Source organism: Peromyscus maniculatus, chromosome 2 (genome assembly GCF_049852395.1).
Source record: "Peromyscus maniculatus bairdii isolate BWxNUB_F1_BW_parent chromosome 2, HU_Pman_BW_mat_3.1, whole genome shotgun sequence".
Taxonomy (NCBI): Eukaryota; Metazoa; Chordata; class Mammalia; order Rodentia; family Cricetidae; genus Peromyscus; species Peromyscus maniculatus.
The window spans coordinates 49,663,494-49,682,706 of NC_134853.1; the positions used below are offsets into that span (position 1 = coordinate 49,663,494).

At 37.9% G+C, this 19,213-nt stretch overlaps 1 long non-coding RNA gene across 1 annotated transcript in view; it reads right to left on the bottom strand.

Moving 5' to 3' along the window:
* Positions 1 to 684: 684 nt before the first annotated feature.
* Positions 685 to 19,213, bottom strand: part of LOC121827185 (uncharacterized) — a 243,293-nt gene continuing 224,764 nt past the window's right edge. The window contains exons 3-4 of the long non-coding RNA XR_006069321.2: positions 3,474 to 3,521; positions 685 to 852 (exon numbers count right to left, since the gene is read on the bottom strand). This is a non-coding gene — a long non-coding RNA (uncharacterized LOC121827185). The remainder of the gene's footprint in view (positions 853 to 3,473; positions 3,522 to 19,213) is intronic.

The following is a 19,213-nucleotide window of genomic DNA, read 5'->3' on the forward strand; positions in this document are numbered from 1 at the left end:
GCCCTAGGTGGCTGTATAAGACACAGCCCTCAGACACCAACATGGTCCCAGGTGGTGGCCTAGACCACAGGCCCCTCCACAGCCCCCAGTGGTGATTAGAGTCACAGATATCAACACAGGTCCCCTTGGCTGCTCCAGATCCTGGGTCATGGCCTGGTCCTTGGTCATAGGCAAGGCCCAGCCATCTCCCTGGACTTAGGTGGCCAGATACAATTCATATCAGCACTTTCCTCACCACCCTTACCTTTCATATCTGCCTCTCTCTGCTGGAGGATGGATTTTCTGTACACTGTGAATTTGTGTTGCTACTATTGGTTAATAGAGAAGCTGTTTTGGCCTATGGAAAGACAGGATATAGCCAGGCAGGAAATCCAAGAGCGATACAAGGAGAAGAAAGGGGGATGCAAAAAAAAATATAGTTACCCTGATGATTAGGGATGTTGAGCAAGGTAATTATATTATTTTATGTATGAGAATTTTGCTTGCTTGTATTTATATATACCATGTGTGTGCCTGATGCATGGGGAAGTCAGAGGCATTAGATTTGGTGCCCTGGAACTTGAGTCACAAATGTTTGTGAGCCAGCATGTGGATTCTGGGAAGGAAACCCTGGTCCTCTGAAAGACCCACAAGGGCTGTTAACCACCAAGCAAAGAGCTAGGGAGGCCCACGGAGATCCACAAAGACACCCCGGAAAAGACTGCTGGCAATAGTCGAGAGACGGCCGGGACTGACCTGCTCTGGTGATGGGATGGCCAAACACCCTGATAGTTGTGCCATAAACCCCATCCAAGGACTGAGGAATCTGGATGCAGACATCCACGGCTGGGCCCCTGGTGGAGTGCTGGGAGTCTAATTAGTGAGAAAGAGGAGGGTTTATATGAGCGAGAATTGTTGAAGCCAAGGTTGGATAAAGCACAGGGACAAATAACCAAATGAATGGAAGCACATGAACTATGAACCAAAGGCTGAGGGGCCCCCAACTGGATCAGGCCCTCTGAATGGGTGAGACAGTCATTTGGCTTGATCTCTTTGGGAGGCAGCTGGGCGGTGGTGCCAGGTCCTGGGCTCGTTGCATGAGTTGGCTGTTTGAATCCTGGGACTTATGCAGGGACACTTGGCTCAGTCTGGGAGGGGGGGACTGGACCTGATTGGACTGAGTCTATCAGGTCGATCCTGGTCCTCGGGGGAGACCTTGATCTGGAGGAGGTGGGAATGGGGGGGTGAGCTAGGGGGAGGGGGAGGGGAGCGGGGGGGGGGGAGAGCATGGGAATCTGTGGCTATTATGTGGAACTGAATGGTGTTGTAAAATAAAAAATAAAATAAAATAAATAAATAAATAAATAAATAAAAATATAATTAATCTTAAAACATAAAAAGCTGAATATATTCTCAGCTATTCTGAGCATTTTGCATATATTGATAAAGAATAATAATCTAATATTTTCTGATTTGACAAATTTTATTGAACTTTACATCATAATAACAGTTCCTATATCTGACTCCTGGCAATCAACTCAGGCTCTCCTTTTAATTAATCTCCTAAAAGCCAGGCAGTTTAAGGTTAGTACAGACTGAGAAATCTCCTGAACTTGATACCACTCAAACCACATTTCACCCACTAATGAAAACAGTGGCTGAATGCATAGCTCTGATACATTTTTGAACTTCATGTTTTGAACTTAATTTCCCAGGAATGAAAAAACAAATGAAGATAACAACTCTTTAGAAGAGGGGTGTCTTCTTGGATCAAAATGGAGGATACAGCTAATTGACAGAAAGGTTAAATGGTATTCCACATAATATACATAGTAAGATGATATGTGATGTATGAGGTTATGTTACTCACATTTTGAAATGTTAAACATGAATTCAGCTACTACTAGATGAAGTGTACAGGCAGTCAATAGCTGCTGAGAGAAATAGGACCAGTTTTCTTCAGGGATGAGCCAACTGATAGGTCATCTAATCCCAAATGGTTAGTACTAAATGTATACACATTTACATGTGAGAAACACTAAATGGGAATGGTAGAATATATATGGTAATGTATATGATATATACATATATGTATTATATAAGTTTATATGTGTATATTATATATACCTATATATAATATAGCAATAATCATTAAGAAAGAGGTCATGCATTTGAGAAGGATTGGGGTGACCAGAAAAGCTGAATGGGAGAGCAGGAGGGGTGAAAATGATGTAAGTACCTATGTATGACATTCTCAAAAAAAAATTCAAAAAGAATCACAGAATATTTTAAATAAAATATCTTCAGAATAGATAAATAGCAGACAAGGAGCAATACAACCAAGAATCCCTTTGCTGTTTAACTAATTCCTCTATAGTGTGCATCTCTACTTCAGATACTCTATGGAACTTATGTAGATGGAAGAGAAATTTTCCTCATTGCAACAATAAAATATTACATAAAGGTATATGGTTTGAAAAGTCCTTTAAATGCTTTTAAGTATTACATAAAATAACTTATAGTTTCTTAGCATACATAATGTGGGAATAGCCACTATAAAATAATTCTATTACTGGATTGTCTGTTTGAGGAATTTTAAAAATATATTGATAAAATATATTAAATAATATTCCTATAATTGTGTTCAGAAGCTTAAACCTATATGAAATCAACATAAGCCATTATTAAACTTGTTATTCATACAAAATTTAAATATAATGCTACACTTTTTCAACATTTCAGCATGAACAAATATGTAACCACGTTTAAACCAAACAACACGTGTGTCGTATTCCTCAAAGGGCATGTAAGATTGCATAATCATTGTAAAATCAGATGATGATCTTAACTGTTGAGAATTGTGAAGCGAAAGGGTCTGGTACAGACCTGAAACACTACAGCTACAGCTTTTGATAAAGTCTTGAATGTGAGACATTTGATCCAAAGGGTTTAAGATCATATCACACAAGAGATGCTCCATTTTCTTTGAATATGCACAACTATTTTTAGTACATGTCATCACACATGCTTTTGCTGCATTCTAAAATAATCAAGAAAATACGTGATGTCACAATGAGTCATTTGCTACACAAAATTAGAGTAGTGAAGCACTAAATCAGCCCACCCTCAATGAATTGGAAATCAACTACAGTGAACAGGGCAGTCTTGGTGAGCTTTTCTGTAATTATGTCTCATACAAAAATGTATCTAATCGATTAAGACAGGTCACCAAAATGTTATTTATTAAGCAACCACTTGCAATTTCTTCAGGTTAAAGTAACACCATATAAACATTTTCATAAAGTACATAATCAGAATGGAACTTCTAATTTAAAATATAAATGAAATCAGTAGAATTCTAAGCTTGTTAATATGTATGAAACACATGATCATGAATCACATTGAACAGGATGTTACGAATATAAATGCATAACTTGCAGGAAGTATCTAAGATTACACAAGTAGTGGTAAGGCAGATTCTTAAAATAACATACCGCATTGTGCTACTTCAGAGGTCTCTGAGGGTTTCAATGAAACATGGACTTATTAAAAAAGAAAGAAAAATGTTCAGTTAATCATAGTCATTGTTAAAAGTTTAATGTATTGGCTGAGGAAAGTCAAGCATGGGTAGCATTGGGGTTAGGACAAATTGAGCATCGTAGTTCAAGATAATAGGAAAACCTTGTATTTGGCCTTGCATTTTGAATAGTGTCTATATTACTGGTGCACAAGGTCCTCCATTACCCATCTGAGAACACCTTTATTGGAGCATGTGAGAAAGAAGTGTGGTATCTGACAGCTGGAAGGAAGCCTGAGATAGGAACAGAGAGAGACACACAGAGAGACAAAGACACAGACAAAAGGGACAGAGAGAAAGAGAGACTTTTCTGTTCATTTGAAATTCATGCAAATCATCTTCCTATCATCCAGTCAACAAGATCAAGCCAACTAGTAAATAAGTAACGTGCTGAAGGGCAGTCAAATCTGGCCTCCAGTGAGTGCTACTGTGCTGTAGAAACCTTTATCCTCGGAGAGTGACTTTGTGTGAACACTATCTTCAGGACTCATGATTCTGTCACAATTTAGATCCTGCTGTTGATACAAAAAACAAAATTTCATTTCTGAACACCTTAAATGCATAATAATTTTAAGAAGGATTTTTTGTTTTAACAATTTTTGACAGAATGTGGTCCATAAGGGTCTAGAGTTTTAAATATGGCAGCCTTCACTGATCTATAAATATCATTTTCCTAATCACAGAATCTCAAAAATATGAACAGGTAAAATTTTATGGGCTTTCATGAAAATAAAAAGCGATAAAGAGTAATAATAACTCATAAATCAATCATACAATATTCTGTTATGGAATTTAAGTTTTGGAAGCAGGACTGTGTCCTCTCAGTGACAGCTTGTATTTGTATTGATAGGAAACACTTCATGCAACTTCATGAACATAAAGTCAATTTCCAATAAAAATGGTGATTTTAACATGTATGTGCTTACTGATATGTGAAATGTGTGTTTATGGTTTCTTATTTGTCTTTCCCCATGTGTTATGAACCTTGGCTTTAGAACCAATGCATTTCTGCATCAAATATTCAGATGACACTCAGATCTATTCCAAATCTCCAGGAACCTCATGATGTCTCTCTGTACAACACTCAAGAGTCTCTCTATGTCCATGCTTGGATAGCATCCAATGTTTTAAAGCAAAATGTAAATGAGTAAATTATTACTTTTAGGATCTCCTTAACACCAGTCTTTATATTTCTTCTATTTCTTCCACCTAACATCTAGTACATCCTTTATAATGCCCCAAGGCTCAAAACACTGAACTGATTTTGGATTCTGAGCTTTGCTTTTGATGTCCATATTAATCAGGATGCAAAGTCATCTTGTTATCATCCTAGCAGACTTCCTAGAACATATCTCCCTGACTATCCCAGGGACAGAAGCATTCTTAGATGTGCTTTCTTATTTCTTGCTAGGATTACCATAATTCATTATATTCTAGCCTACCTGTCATCTTTATTCTTAGCTGCCTACATGAGCAGATTTGGCTAATGTGTGAAGACACAGAAAAAACAGAATATCTGATCACCTCCATAAAAGCAGTAGATTGTGGTAAAGCCTTTATTCCCTATAAACACGATCAGTTCCTGAGCTACAGTCAAGTGATCTTTTCTCACTAATTGCTGTTTCTCTTTAGGAAAAAAATGGCAAGCAGTGAAACATTAGTTTTTCAAAGGAAAACTAAATTCATAAAAAAACCACAATAGTTATGATCCTAGAAGGTTGAATAATTAACATCTTACAAATTGATTCCCAATTTTGTGAGTTTGGAAGAAGGCTTATTATATAAAAAGAACCTTGTTTAAAAATCACACACTATTTTGTTATGCAAATAACTACTCGTGTTTATTTAATGTGAGTGCTAGCAGTAGGGTATTAGGGCTAATAAGGCAAAGCACACCTGAAACGGTGCTATTAAAACAGAAAGGAATACTGTCGAGTCTAGATTCTGAGCTCTCCCCATTCACTTAGTAGCTGCCAAGATAGGAAGAGATTAAACAGTTTACTCAATGAAATCAATTAAAATAAGCCATAAAATCCCCCTTCTATTTTATCTCATGGATGATGTATTTGCATACTTACTATCCTGGGATTCATCTCACCTTCATTTTTTAGTTTAGTGTCATAGTGACTGTTTTGCGTTGTTTCCTCTTATAAACAAGTTCTCATGTAGCCCAGGCTGCCCTTGAATTGCTATAGAATAAAGCCTTGCCTTGAACCTCCTCACACCTGTTGCTAGGATCAAAGGCATACACCACCACACTCAGTCTGAATTGTTAGTTCGGAAGGCAGCCTTAATTTGGCAGAAAAGTTGTTATCAAGTTTTCGTTGATCATGTGTTGTACTTCCCTTTGCAGAAAGCAGAAACGTAAGTAGAATGTTTGGAGAATTCTGTAAACTACATTGAATTGGGGTTTCCTGAGTACAAGTACTGAGCAGACCAAAGAATGTGTTCAAAGCATATAGACTGAGTGTTAGAAAGGGATAAGATGAGCTTGGAGAAGGAGATGTAGGAACACACAAGGACTGTGGGTAAATTAAGATCCAGTAAACTCTTGCAATGCTATTACAAAAGAAAAGACACTCTGGACAGAACATAACAGTAACATAAAGGGCACAATCCATCTTAACACATCATTTTGACTGTTGAGTATATATTAGGAAAATACAGGGATAAGATCCTTAGCTTCTAGATTGAAACATGGATGACTGGTAGTTAGTTCCCTATAAAACCCTGCAACTTGAGATTGGTCACATTAGGGAGAAAGATAAAGAAGTCAGCTGACAAAACACAGAACTTTCATTTAAATGTAGGAAGTTTCAGGTATTTATGAGAGATATTCAAAGGCTTAAATGGAAAGTTCAGATAGAGAAGTCATAGCTCAAAATATAAATATGGAATCAATGACATATACAATGTTTTGAAACTCAAGGATTAGTGGAGATTATCTAGGAAAGTAGTGGAAATAGGCACCAGCACAAGCACATAGCCACTTCAGTATGCCAGGGCCCAGGAAAATAGATCAAGACTGAGTGTGGAGAAGAAGGAGACATGTGTACTAATGGGAAATGGCTGCCATTGGGGCTAAGTGCTGGAAATCAAGAAGAGGACTGAGGGCATGAATGCGCCAGTACAGCCACTTCTTAATCTGTCCTTACTAGGATCACGTGCACCTTCCCATTTCTTATTCCTCCCTCCCTCTCTCTCTCCCTCCCTCCTACCTCCCTATCACTCTCCCACCTCCACCTCCCCAGTGGTGTGTGTGTGTGTGTGTGTGTGTGTGTGTGTGTGTGTGTGTGTGTGTGTGTGTATACAAGGGTCATAATATCAGAGTACATTATATCAGGGTGCTGTTTCTCAGTGACTACCTTGTTAGACAAACCTTGCTCTTAAATACATGTAAATCAGATCAGCTTGCCCAAAAGGCTTCTAGGCAATCTCCTATATTAGCCTCACACCTTACTGTAGGAGCACTTTACCTGCATTTTCAAATCTTTCAGCATCCAAACTCTTTTTATCTAATGTCCTTAAGTCCAAAGAGTGGTATTGGCTGGATAAATTCCTCAGAGTGCTTATGTTAATAGGTAGCTTTAAACTTCTATATTCACAGCAGTCAGACACCTGCATAAGACCCTTTCTTGAGATCTAGGAGATGAAAACATGTTTTGATTAAGCACATGTCCTCATTGAAAAGAATCTGTCTAGTATATAGACTCACTATCTACTCTTCAGTTTCTGGAAACACATACATGCAGCTATAATTGTGGGTATAATGTTTAAAAGGAAACCAAGAGTGGGTAATACTAGTTTAATTTTTAATGAATAAAAATAAAATGACAGAGTGAAATGAAGTTAACCTGATCTCTTTTTTATATAATAGCAATTCATAAGGATAAGATAACAAACAAAATCTTGCAAGCTATTTATATATTAAAAAAAGCCCTCACCAAAAAGCAAATGAAAGTAGTTTGCCATACATGAGAGAATATGTTACCAAATAATATCAAATTTTATTTGCTAAACACTAAACAAGTTTAGGTAAATGAAAAATGTAGAGTTCATATTTTTGATAATCTTTATACATACATCAAGTGTGGTATATGTTTTAATCAAATACAGCTCTCCTTCCCTTCCCTGAAATCTCTCTCCATCTCCCCAGGACTTCCCCTCCCAACTTCATGTATTTATTTTCAAACTCACCGAGTTCGCTTAGTACTGTCTGTATGCATCTGAAGGAGGACCACTCGAGCACGGTGGCATTCCAAGGAAAGAATCCATTGAACAAACCAACTCTCCTCCCAGCAGCCATCAACAACCAATACTTCCTCAGCAAGAGACACCTTGAACCTCTCCCCTGTCCTTCTTTGGGAGTTGTGGTGGCTTAATATTGTGCAGGTCTTATAAAAATAAAATAAACAACTCTTCTAAAACAACATAAAACCTGCAAATTAAATACTAAAAGGACTAACTTGATAGAAATTAGTTTTAACTACTTAGAAAACAGTACATTAGGATGTAGAAAATATTCAGCAGTTAATAAAAATAATACTTTAATGAAAAAATCAATGACACAAAAGACAGGAACTGTAATAGAAAGACAGAAAATGGTAAAACCTTATTGAAACCTGATCTGATACATAACATCAAATAAATCAAAACCAACTAAAATACAAAATTTTATTATCATATTGACAAGACCTAATAATAACATTGGAAAGGCATTAGATCTAATAATTACATGTGAAAAGCTATGGTACATCAACAATATAGCATTATAATATGTTAATGAAATATGTCTTTATAAATTAGGTGGATTTGTAAGTATGCATATGTAACAAAATGTGTATATAGATATGTATGCAGTGTCAATATATGATCATGTATCTTTATATAGCTTGTACTCTGTGATCTATTCCTGATATAGGGATGAAAAAAAGCAGGACAGGGAATATTGAAAGAATGCAAAAAGAAGGCTCATGTGGTAGTCAATACAGATAGATCATCATTGTCAGGTCCTAGAACAGTCCTAGAAGCAAAGAGCTGGGATTGCCTAGGAGACAGCAGCTAGATTAGGTTAATTGAGGTAGGATCCACCCTAAATGTGAGCAGGACCATCCCATAGGTTACAGCCCGGGGGAGGAGGCAAGCTGAGCATCAGCAACTCTCTGCTTCGTGACTTGATACAATGTGACAGTAACCTCAGGCCTTCCTTGCCATGACTGGTTATAACCCCAATATTGCTTTTCAATATTACTGTTACAATAATGTATTGGCAGGGGTATACAACAACAGACAGGTAATAGAAATAACATGACTATAAAACTGTCATTTCAAAACTATTTTTAGACTGCTCACATGAAAGAACAACCAAAGAAACAAAAGAAAATTTCCATTCTATCACAACTTATTTCATACGTAACATGCATTTGAAATATTTGAAAGAGAAGAACAAATCATTCCACATAAAATCTATGCATTGGTTCTTGTTATAAAGAACCCACACACAAAAGGATTTAATAACAATTGCCTTCATAAAAATCTAGCATCTCTGAAACTATTGTATGTACAATATATATATATGGTAAATATGTGTTTCTTGTGAAATAAAGAGTCACCTTTAATAGTCTAGTGTATTCTACTAACAAATACTACTCCTTCTGACTTGAGAAATTCTTTTTACTTCTCATATGCATCATCAGGGCTCAAATGTCAATGTGGAACCTCCATTATTTTCTCCTGAGCTCCATAAATTTCAAACTTACCTTGTGTCCTGACAGTTACAGTTGTGAAAGTTGCATGTGACAGAAACTCAACTAAGTGGAATTTTATAGTACATGACATGTTTCACTGAACATAGAGATAAAAACAGCCTTGTATCTCAGGAAAAATGAAACGGAACATACCAACAGGAAATAGCAAACCTCCCTACTTACATTAGAGATTCGGTGTCACTTTCTTTCCTTCTAGGTTGTTGCTCTACATCGTCCCTGGGCTATACACTGGCTCAGGAAGTAACACACATGTTCCTGATAATCCAGCTGCCTCAGTGGAGTGTAACTCCTCAACTTACAGATATTCAGAATTCTATACTGCTCAGTTGTATCCTACAGCAGTGATATGGTTGATACTGGTGCTACAATATAAAGAACACTGGCAGACAAGATACAGACTAAGAAAAACATAGGGATGGATAATGCAAATAAGTGAATTCATAAATGCCTACTAAGATGTTTCTGTATTTCTCTTTGGATACAACATACAAGTCTTCTCAAGATAAATATGTTTTGATTTCTATAAAAAAAATATTAGTCATGTAGAGTTTCCTCATTCTTTCTCTGATGACAATTATTCTGGACCATACCTGTTAACTCTTTCTTCCCTGGCACATCATAAAACCAAAGACAAATGTGGTGATATTTTGTGTATAATCTAACAAATAAAGCTTGCTTGAAGATCAGAGAGCAAAGCCAGCTACTAGTTAGCCATAGAGGCCAGGCAGTGGTGGCACACACCTTTAATCTCAGCACTTGGGATCTCATGTCTTTGCTCCCAGGACTTGGGAGGCACACATACCTTTAATCCCAGCACTAGAGAGGTGAGACAGGAAGTGATACGTCTGGGTGGAGAAAGGAATATAAGGTGGGAGGAGAAAGGAGCTCGGTCTTTCAGGCTGAAGATTTGATAGAAATCAGAACTCTACTGGCTAGCTGCTCTGTTTCTCTGATCTTTCAGCTTTCATCCTGTTATCTGACTCTGGGTTTTTATTAAGACCAATTAGGATTCGTGCTATAGACAAATATTGATGACCAGTAACATCAAATTGTTATACTCCCTCTCAAGCCCCATAGCATCCCTGGTCACTTTTCATTGCTAACACCTTTGCTAGGCCTCTGTTTTATTTACTTGTCTCATGTCTGTGAGCAAATACTCTGAATAGGACAATTTCAGTGAGAAAGGGCTTATTTTGGCTCACAGTTCACAGTCCACCATAGTAGGAAACAGGTAGTCACATGATAAGAACACTGACATTCTTATGCTAAACACACTTTTTTTTCTTTTTCCTGTAGTCCAGGATCCCATCCCAGGAACTAGTTTCAACCACAGTGATCAGGTACTTACATCTGAATAAACCTACTGTAGTAGGTAGCCATTCCAACCTTAATCTGGAATTTCCAACCCCCATTGAGGCTTCGGTAACTGTCACGCCTACAAGGCGGGGTCAAGAGAGGACCCTGAAGACCTGAGATCCAGATGTGCCGGCTGTCTTAGTACCTGGACCCTGGATGCTGGAGGTAGACCAAGCAGAGTTCTCAGAGAACACCGCTGGACTGCGACACACCTTTCCCAGACCCTGCAACCTACCTATCCCTTCACTTGTAAGTTATGCCACTAAATAAACTTCCCTTTTAACTATGTGGAGTGACCTTAATAATTTCACCAATAACCTACTAATAATAATCTCACATAGGAAAGATCCATTCCCCCATGCAATTCCAGAACTCACATTGACTATTGAGATAAACCACAAAAGATTCCTAGAGGGTAGAATTTCCCCAAGCTGATAGTATCAATTCATATGTCCTCATATCCTCCTTGGCATAGCCCCAATTGTAACAAAATTTATAGCTTCATTTATTTACCTGTATTTAAAGATGAATTTTTGAGTTGTATATATTCCTATTTTTATAACTAAAAAATTATAATATAATTTTAGTGATCAAAGGATACATGGTGTATAGAAGACAGAGGGAAAAAAACCTACTTGAAATTGTGTTTATCAAATATATGGAATTTAAGATTATATTTTATATTTTCACCTTAACCATTTTAAATATTATCTAAATATTTTTAAATGTTTATAATACTTCTAACCAAAAAACAGATAAAGGTATTATCGGTTAAAAAAAACAAAAAACAAAAAACAAAACCAAAATACTGTTTGGCCTCTGGCCTTGGTCTACCATTAGCTTCCAGGAGCCTGTCTTTCCAACATCGTCAAGTTCAACCTGAGTGCTGTTTCAACTTCCACCTTCCTCCCCAGCCATGACCTCATCTTAATGAGTATGGCTCTGGGCTCATCCTAGGTCTCACTGCTTCTAAGCCTAAGTGCTCTAGCAAGTTTTTATGTCCTGACTTTGTGCTTCTATCTGCTCCTGCCAGACCATATCCCAGACTTATCCTTCCTTCCTGACCCAGCTCCAGGCATGTTCTGGCAGGGAAGTGACCTGACAACCAGTTTCTGCATGCTTGACTGCAGGCTCTCTGTTTCAAAAATTATTATCATTATTTCCTACCAACATCGGACAAATCCATACATTTATCTTGGGGATAAGCTAGATTAAATATATTTCTTTCATTACACAGCACCAAATCCGATTTTCAAGGTGTTGTTTAAGGTGTCTTATAAAGATCTCAAGAAATAATATTGTGATAAAACTGATATGCTCCCTCCTGTACAAAAACAGCCTTTCCCTCCCTGTTACCCTTATAATGTCTGCAGAAGATACTTTTATATAAGATCTACATTCTGTTAAATTATTTCAAATTAAGTGATGTTTCTAAGGATAAATAAATTTCATTTGTCAAAGTTACTGATAATAAAATTTACATCAATACAAATATCATAATACTAGACGGGCGGTGGTGGCGCACGCCTTTAATCCCAGCACTCAGGAGGCAGAGGCAGGCGGATCTCTGTGAGTTTGAGGCCAGCCTGGGCTACCAAGTGAGTTCTAGGAAAGGCGCAAAGCTACACAGAGAAACCCTGTCTCAAAAAAAAAAATATCATAATACTGATAACTCTGACTTCCTTTTACTCTTTAAAGTGCCAAGTCTGCACGCATCTCTGAAAGTAACAAAACACCTCGGCATCATTCTACTGCCTTAGTCCCTACTGGGTCAGGATAACTAAGAGCTTTCAAGAGAAATGCCTCCTGGAATCCTTGGACTGGGGATGCATTCCACCATACATCTACTATGCCTGTATAGAGGGAGGAATGAGTGGCTTTAACTCTGTGTCCTGCTATTAGGCAAAGAAAATCTATATTTCCAAACAAGGTCTTAGTCAATCTGAGACTACTTGAAAACTAGTATGTACTTTATACAGTTTTGAGGGCATTTCATTCAACTAAGGGGAAAATGAAATGAGTTGGTGTCTCCAATTATAGCAATAGAAAGTGACATAATTTAACATTTAAATTCTGGTCAAAATGGACAAAATCAGAAAGTCTGATAGTGCTCTGCTGTAGGTACACCAGGAGCAAGAAGAGAGATGCCGAGTCCTGGCTGCTTTACATAGCTCATTTTACTAAAGCCTCTGGGGAAAGAGCTATTATCTCATTTTAAAAAAAATAACATGTATCAGCTAAAACAAGCATGGAATTTTAATCTCAGGCTCTTAGAAGAAAAATTCATGACCTTCCGAAGTACTGGGATTCTATAGCTACATAAAAAATATTTCTTACTCTGTTATTTTTGACCACATTTCTTGTTAATTAAACTTTTAATTATATGGCTTGTCAAGTCAGTCAACAAACAAAGTGTTTGGTGAATGCTATCATAAGCTAGCTGAGGGTCGAATTCCTCTGGCAAATACAACTCAGAAGGCCTTCCTTCCTATGGAAATAATGATCATTCCATCAGGACCCATTGTCTATAAGCACTGTAATAAGAAATTAACACATGATGTTTTATTAATCTCTAAAATATTCTCCAAATCAGGAATTATATTACCCTTAGCAACCAGGGCCCATAGAATATATTTAGACAAAGAGAAATATTTATGTTAAGGGATTGGCTCAAAGGAGTGTGGGAAATGTTAAGTCATTCATAGGAGAAGATGGAAGGACCAAAATTCAGATAAGATTTCTATTTTACAGTCTTCAGGCAAATACTACATTTCCAGGATAGTTCAGTTTTCTGTTCTTATGGCTATGAACTAATTGAGAAGTCCACCATGCCCCTCACCAACATTAATTTTATTTACTTAAAGTTACATTATGATAAATGTTAGCCACATTTGTAAACCAATAGTATTGAGACTAGTATTTTATCAAACATATGCTTACCATAGCCTAGCCCAGCTGACATGTATAATGAATTATTTCACTACCCTTTCTGCTTGCTTGATTTGGGTGACCACAAAAGTAACTGACAACTCCCTATAGGTTATCTAATGGCAATACACCAGAAGCTTTAGTTTGTTCAATAAGGCCAGTACCTTAAGGTTGCCCTATGAATCAGATAACCCAGACAAAACAACATCTAGTATCATATTTGAGTAGTTTGATGGTAACTTTATGTTTCATTGGAAGGTGTTTCTTTAGAAGACCTTTGCCCATGCTGTTGCAGAATGTAACAGAACAAGCATGGCTTTTCATATGTATACAAGGCAAGAATTAAGAAACTAAGTAACTTGCCCAGTTAGTTTGTATGAAAGGATTCCACTCTGGTTCTGTACTCTAAGTCGCTGAAAGTCTATCATTAGCTTTCAGACTCTGGACTGTATACTGGGACCTACCAATGGAAAGACTCTCCTTGTCTTAAGCAAGCCTAAATTTTAGTGAATAGAGCTAGAGTGAAAACAAATCAAACAGGCAAAACTCAAGGGCTAGATGACGGGAAATACTTCTTGAAGAACCGTGTTTGTGACAACTGAAGTATGAAAAGGTGATGCGGGATATTGGCAGCACAAAATTAGTTGGCCATATTCTCACTGAGTGGCACATGATCAAGGCCAGAAAATTATGAATGAATGAGCCTTGCAGAAATACTAAGAAAGAATGTGTATACAGAGTGTCTTAGGGCCGGGGAGTGGTGGTTCATTCCTTTAATCCCACCACTGTGAGTTGGTGGCCAGCCTGGTCTACAGAGCGAGATCCAGGACAGGCATCAAAACTACAAAGAGAAACTTTGTCTCGAAAAACCAAAAAAAAAAAAAAAAGAAAAAAAGAAAGGAAGGAAGGAAGAAGGAAGGAAGGAAGGAAGGAAGGAAGGAAGGAAGGAAGGAAGGAAGGAAGGAAGAAAAGAAAGAAAGTAGTAGGGTTTCTATTCCTACAATGAAACACCATGACCAAAAAGCAAGTTGAGCAGGAAAGAGATTTTTAGCTTCCACCTCCATGTCATTGTTAATTATCAAGGGCAGTCAGGACCGGAATTCAGAGTAGGAAACTGGAGGTGGAAGACATGGAGGGGTGCTATTTCCTGACTTGCTCCCCATAGATTGTTCTGCTTACTTTCTTACAGAACCCAGGACAACCATCCCAAGGATGGCATTACATACAATGGGCTGGGCCCACCTCCATCAATCAATAATTTAAAAAGTGTTCTACAGGCTTACCTCCAACCTGATGGCATAGAGGGATTTTCTTAATTGAGGTTCCCGCCTCTCAGACTTTAGCTTAAGTCACATTGATGTAACACTATCCAGACACAGAGAGAAACCCTGGGATAGAAGCTGCCTCATATGTTTAAGAATGTAAGTGAAAGCTTTACAACTCTGTATTTAATTGATCTAAGCTAACCTATTATTGCACCCATTTTCAGAAACTTTGCGATAAAATTCTACTGCTTGATAAATCTAAATAGAAAGTCAAATATGACCTATCTCAGGAAAACTATTATAAGCCTTTTATCATCATTTTCAACTCAAACATATGTATTGTATGAGTACCTCTTAGATGTCACCATAGGAAGGTATTCTTCACTCATTAAATGTGCTGCAAATTAACTGAACCGACTGGCAACTAAGTAAACAAAGCATTAATTTGACTTGGCTTTCTCTAAATTGTTCTCATTCTAGAGAATAATGTAAGCCTGTCAGTAGTTTATTTAAGATGTATTAAGATTTCTAGAAAGCCACTGTTTAAAGAATCTTTGCAAAAATTGCCTTTCATAATGCAAAGTAAATTTACACAAAAATTTGCAGCATGAAATTATATCTGATGGTATCTCTATTATCAGAGTTTCTTATTTTGAAGGTAGGACCTAAAATTACTAATCGATATCATTTGTTTCTTATTTTATGGGACTTGTTATATGATGATCATATATATACACTATATATCCAAGGTTATCACAGTATTTACAAAACAATAATGGAAGGTCCCATAGCCTACTCTTTCAAGGTAAGTTGAGTCTAGGTAGTATGTTTTCCCAACAAAATTTGTGGTTGTTACATAAAAGACAGGGTAGTTACCAAGTAAATACTGTAGCTATAACAAAGTGATTGCTACTATGTATTCCATATAAATCCTCATTGCTCTTTTAAAGAATGCTCAATTTTCCCACAGATAGAAGTACCTTTCCTATCTATTTCATTTGCTATCATTTCCTCCTAAGAATCCGTAACAAATATATTCTCTGCTTTTTATGGTTTTACTTCAAGGTCCAAATTCTACATTGGAAAACTGGTCTGCCAATGAAACAAAGCCAGTGAACTTCTTGCATGGAAACATTCTTTCAAAGAGGTGCTTTAAAGCTACTTTTAAAAAAATGTGAAATTTTTAAAAGTATACTTTAAGATAGTTCTAAATTTCCAGAAGTAACTATGGAGGAGCTAGCTGCTTCCAGCACAATAATAATAAGCAGCAAAAAGAAAGTTTTAAAAATCCTATTGGTCCGGCAGCCTCCTGCCAGAGTCCCACACAATAGCAGATACTTAGGACTAGAATGGCTCCATTGGAGCAACACTAATGCATTTGACACAGCTCCCACCCTGGCATTATGCAGAGGAGCCTGCACTTATCCCTTTGTAAATTGGAGACTCTTTTAACCGGGAATCCCAGGATGAAACAGAACCATTTTCCTCACGGCAAAACAAATCCTTCTCCAGTGAATTTTGTTATTGTTTATTGTTACACTGTTTTATCAGCACTAAACTGTATGAAAGCTTCAATTAGTTCTTGATGAATGATCCCATAAAAGCATGTAGTTTCATTTCCCCTGCCACCAGATATTTCACTGAGTGTTATTAAATGAAATATAATTGGGATAAGATTCAGGAACTTAAAGAGGCTGTGGTGCTCCCAGTTCAGCCTGAAATGGTTAGTCATCAGTGTGGCTCAATCACATCCGATGCACTATACATACAAATTTCCATCGCCTGGTCCTGGGAAGATCACAGAAGCACCACACACATTCTTCACGAGGATGCAGGCTGTTGGTGAGGTACTAAGTTCAGTGCCAGGTCAAATAATTGTTCTCTCCATACAGGAGCAAAGAGCATCTCTATCCATCACACTACACAACAGCTTGCATCTACATTGTGTGCTACATAGCACCAGCTTACAGTTCCAGCCAGAGCAGAGACATTTCTTGTTTCTCCTTAGTATAAGAACTAATTTTTACCGACACATGAACAAAAGGCCAGTCTCTCTCTGCCTCCCTTGTCGCTAATGATAAGTAGAATGTGGTGTTTCTAAGAAAGCTGATTACAGGAAAATGAGCAGTTTGAGGACTTATTCAAAAAAAAATGTCTTTCTTATAGCCTCCAATGTATGCATGATTATTCTGAAGAGAATAAAAACTGAAATGACAGGGTTATTCTCATGTAGTCTGTTTTAGGGGGTTGATGGAAGAGAGGAGGACTGGACTTCAGACATCCAGGCTTTCCTTCTGACTTCCTTGTTGAGTATTTTTTGCTGACATCATAGGTTGCCTGTTTTCAGCACTTTAAACATAAGTTAACAGAACAAAGATCCTAGCCCTCAAATAAGTTCTAGACCAATTTCAGCAATTCACAACCTACATTTTGAGCAGGAGTTTATGAAGTGTTGTCCATGGATAATTTAGATACCAGCGTTAACATTGCTGTCACAACACTGAAACGTCACTTCTTCATCTCTCAATGTTCACAGCTACATTGATAGCAAGATAAAAGGTTATGCAAACTTCTGCCTGTAGCTTGAGTTTTTCTGCCTTGCCCACAGTCAGGACAAATCTTTGTCACCCACCAGTCCCACAGCCGCTCAGACCCAACCAAGTAAACACAGAGACTTATATTGCTTACAAACTGTATGGCCGTGGCAGGCTTCTTGCTAACTGTTCTTATAGCTTAAATTAGTCCATTTCCATAAATCTATACCTTGCCACGTGACTGGTGGCCCACCGGCATCTTCACATGCTACTGGTCATGGCGGCGGCTGCTGTCAGTCCTTCTGCCTTCCTGTCCTTTTATTTCTCCTCTCTGTTAGTCCCGCCTATCCTTCCTGCCTAGCCACAGCCGATCAGGTTTTATTTATTGATCAATCAGAACAACTTGACATACAGACCATCCCCCAGCACAGCCAAGTGCAGACCATCTCAGACACCTGCACTCAGGCCCATGGTCCTAATCATCCTCTATGCGGACCTGCTGGGTAACGCCACAAAGAACCCAAGAAGGGCTCCCACAGGACATACAGAACATCCCACAGCATCTGCCACTTAGCTCCAGACGCTTGTTAGTGGTTGTTTCATGTCTTCCTTCCTTCCTTCCTTCCTTCCTTCCTTCCTTCCTTCCTTCCTTCCTTCCTTCCTTCCTTCCTTCCTTCCTTTCTCTTTCTTTCTTCTTTCCTTTCTCTCTCTCTCTCTCTCTCTCTCTCTCTCTCTCTCTCTCTCTCTCCCCCTCTCCTTCTCCCTCTCTCTCTTCCTGTCTGTCTACCTCAATAGAATCACTATGAAAAAATGAAAAAAATGAATAGTTCAATGACTTCAGAGATTTCCCTTTAGTGTGTATTTATGAGACAGGGAAAATGACAGGGCACTTTGACTAACCATGTGAAGATACAGACAGTCAAGAAAACAGTTGCTGTTTTTCCTCTGGTGTGATGGTTCTTGAATGGGCATGGCACACTTGCACAGCCTGAAAACCTGCCTGACCAAAACAGTCTTTGACAGACTGTGCTAATATGTTAGGAATGACCAGAAATCTGGAAATTTGGCTGTGGGCCTTTGGCAAGTATTTTATGAAAGGATTGGACTGGCTATCAACAAAAACAACTGACAGCACTTGATTCCAGTGAAATGCACTTTTGTGGAACTTAAGATTGTTTTCAGATGGAATTGTTGTTGACATCAGTAAATGTGGTCGTTATTCCAAAACTCTGAAAAACTCAGTGAAACAGTGTTGTCCAAATGACCAGTGTCTAATGTTAAAAATCATGCACAGAAAAAGTATTCATTTTAAGTACACAAAAATTGCTGGGTATGGCAATACATGCCAACAGTCCAAGCACTTGGGAAGCTGAAGCAGGAGAATCTTGAATTCAAGGACAGCCTAGACTATACAGCAAGAGAAAGTGGGAGAAACCAGAGCACCTCTCCAACTCTTCCTCCCTCCCTTACTCTCTCCCTCCCTTACTCTCTCTCTCTCTCCCCTTCCTCTCCTTTATACCATCCCCCCTCACTCTTTCTCCCACACACAAAATAAATAAATAAATAAAATGATCATTGTAACCTAGTGGATTATAATGTTAGAAAGTATGAGCATTTTTTTGCTCTGCTATCAAATTTTATATTGTAACCTTCATTTTTTTTTTAGGTTTTTGTGAAGTGCCAAAAAGAAGAAAACAGCCCCCCAGAATGCACAGGGCCTACACAGGTTCAGATAGATGGGGTCACAGCACTGAAAAGGAGAACTGGATGTGGCTTCTATCCTTAACCAAAAAGCGATCTGCAATT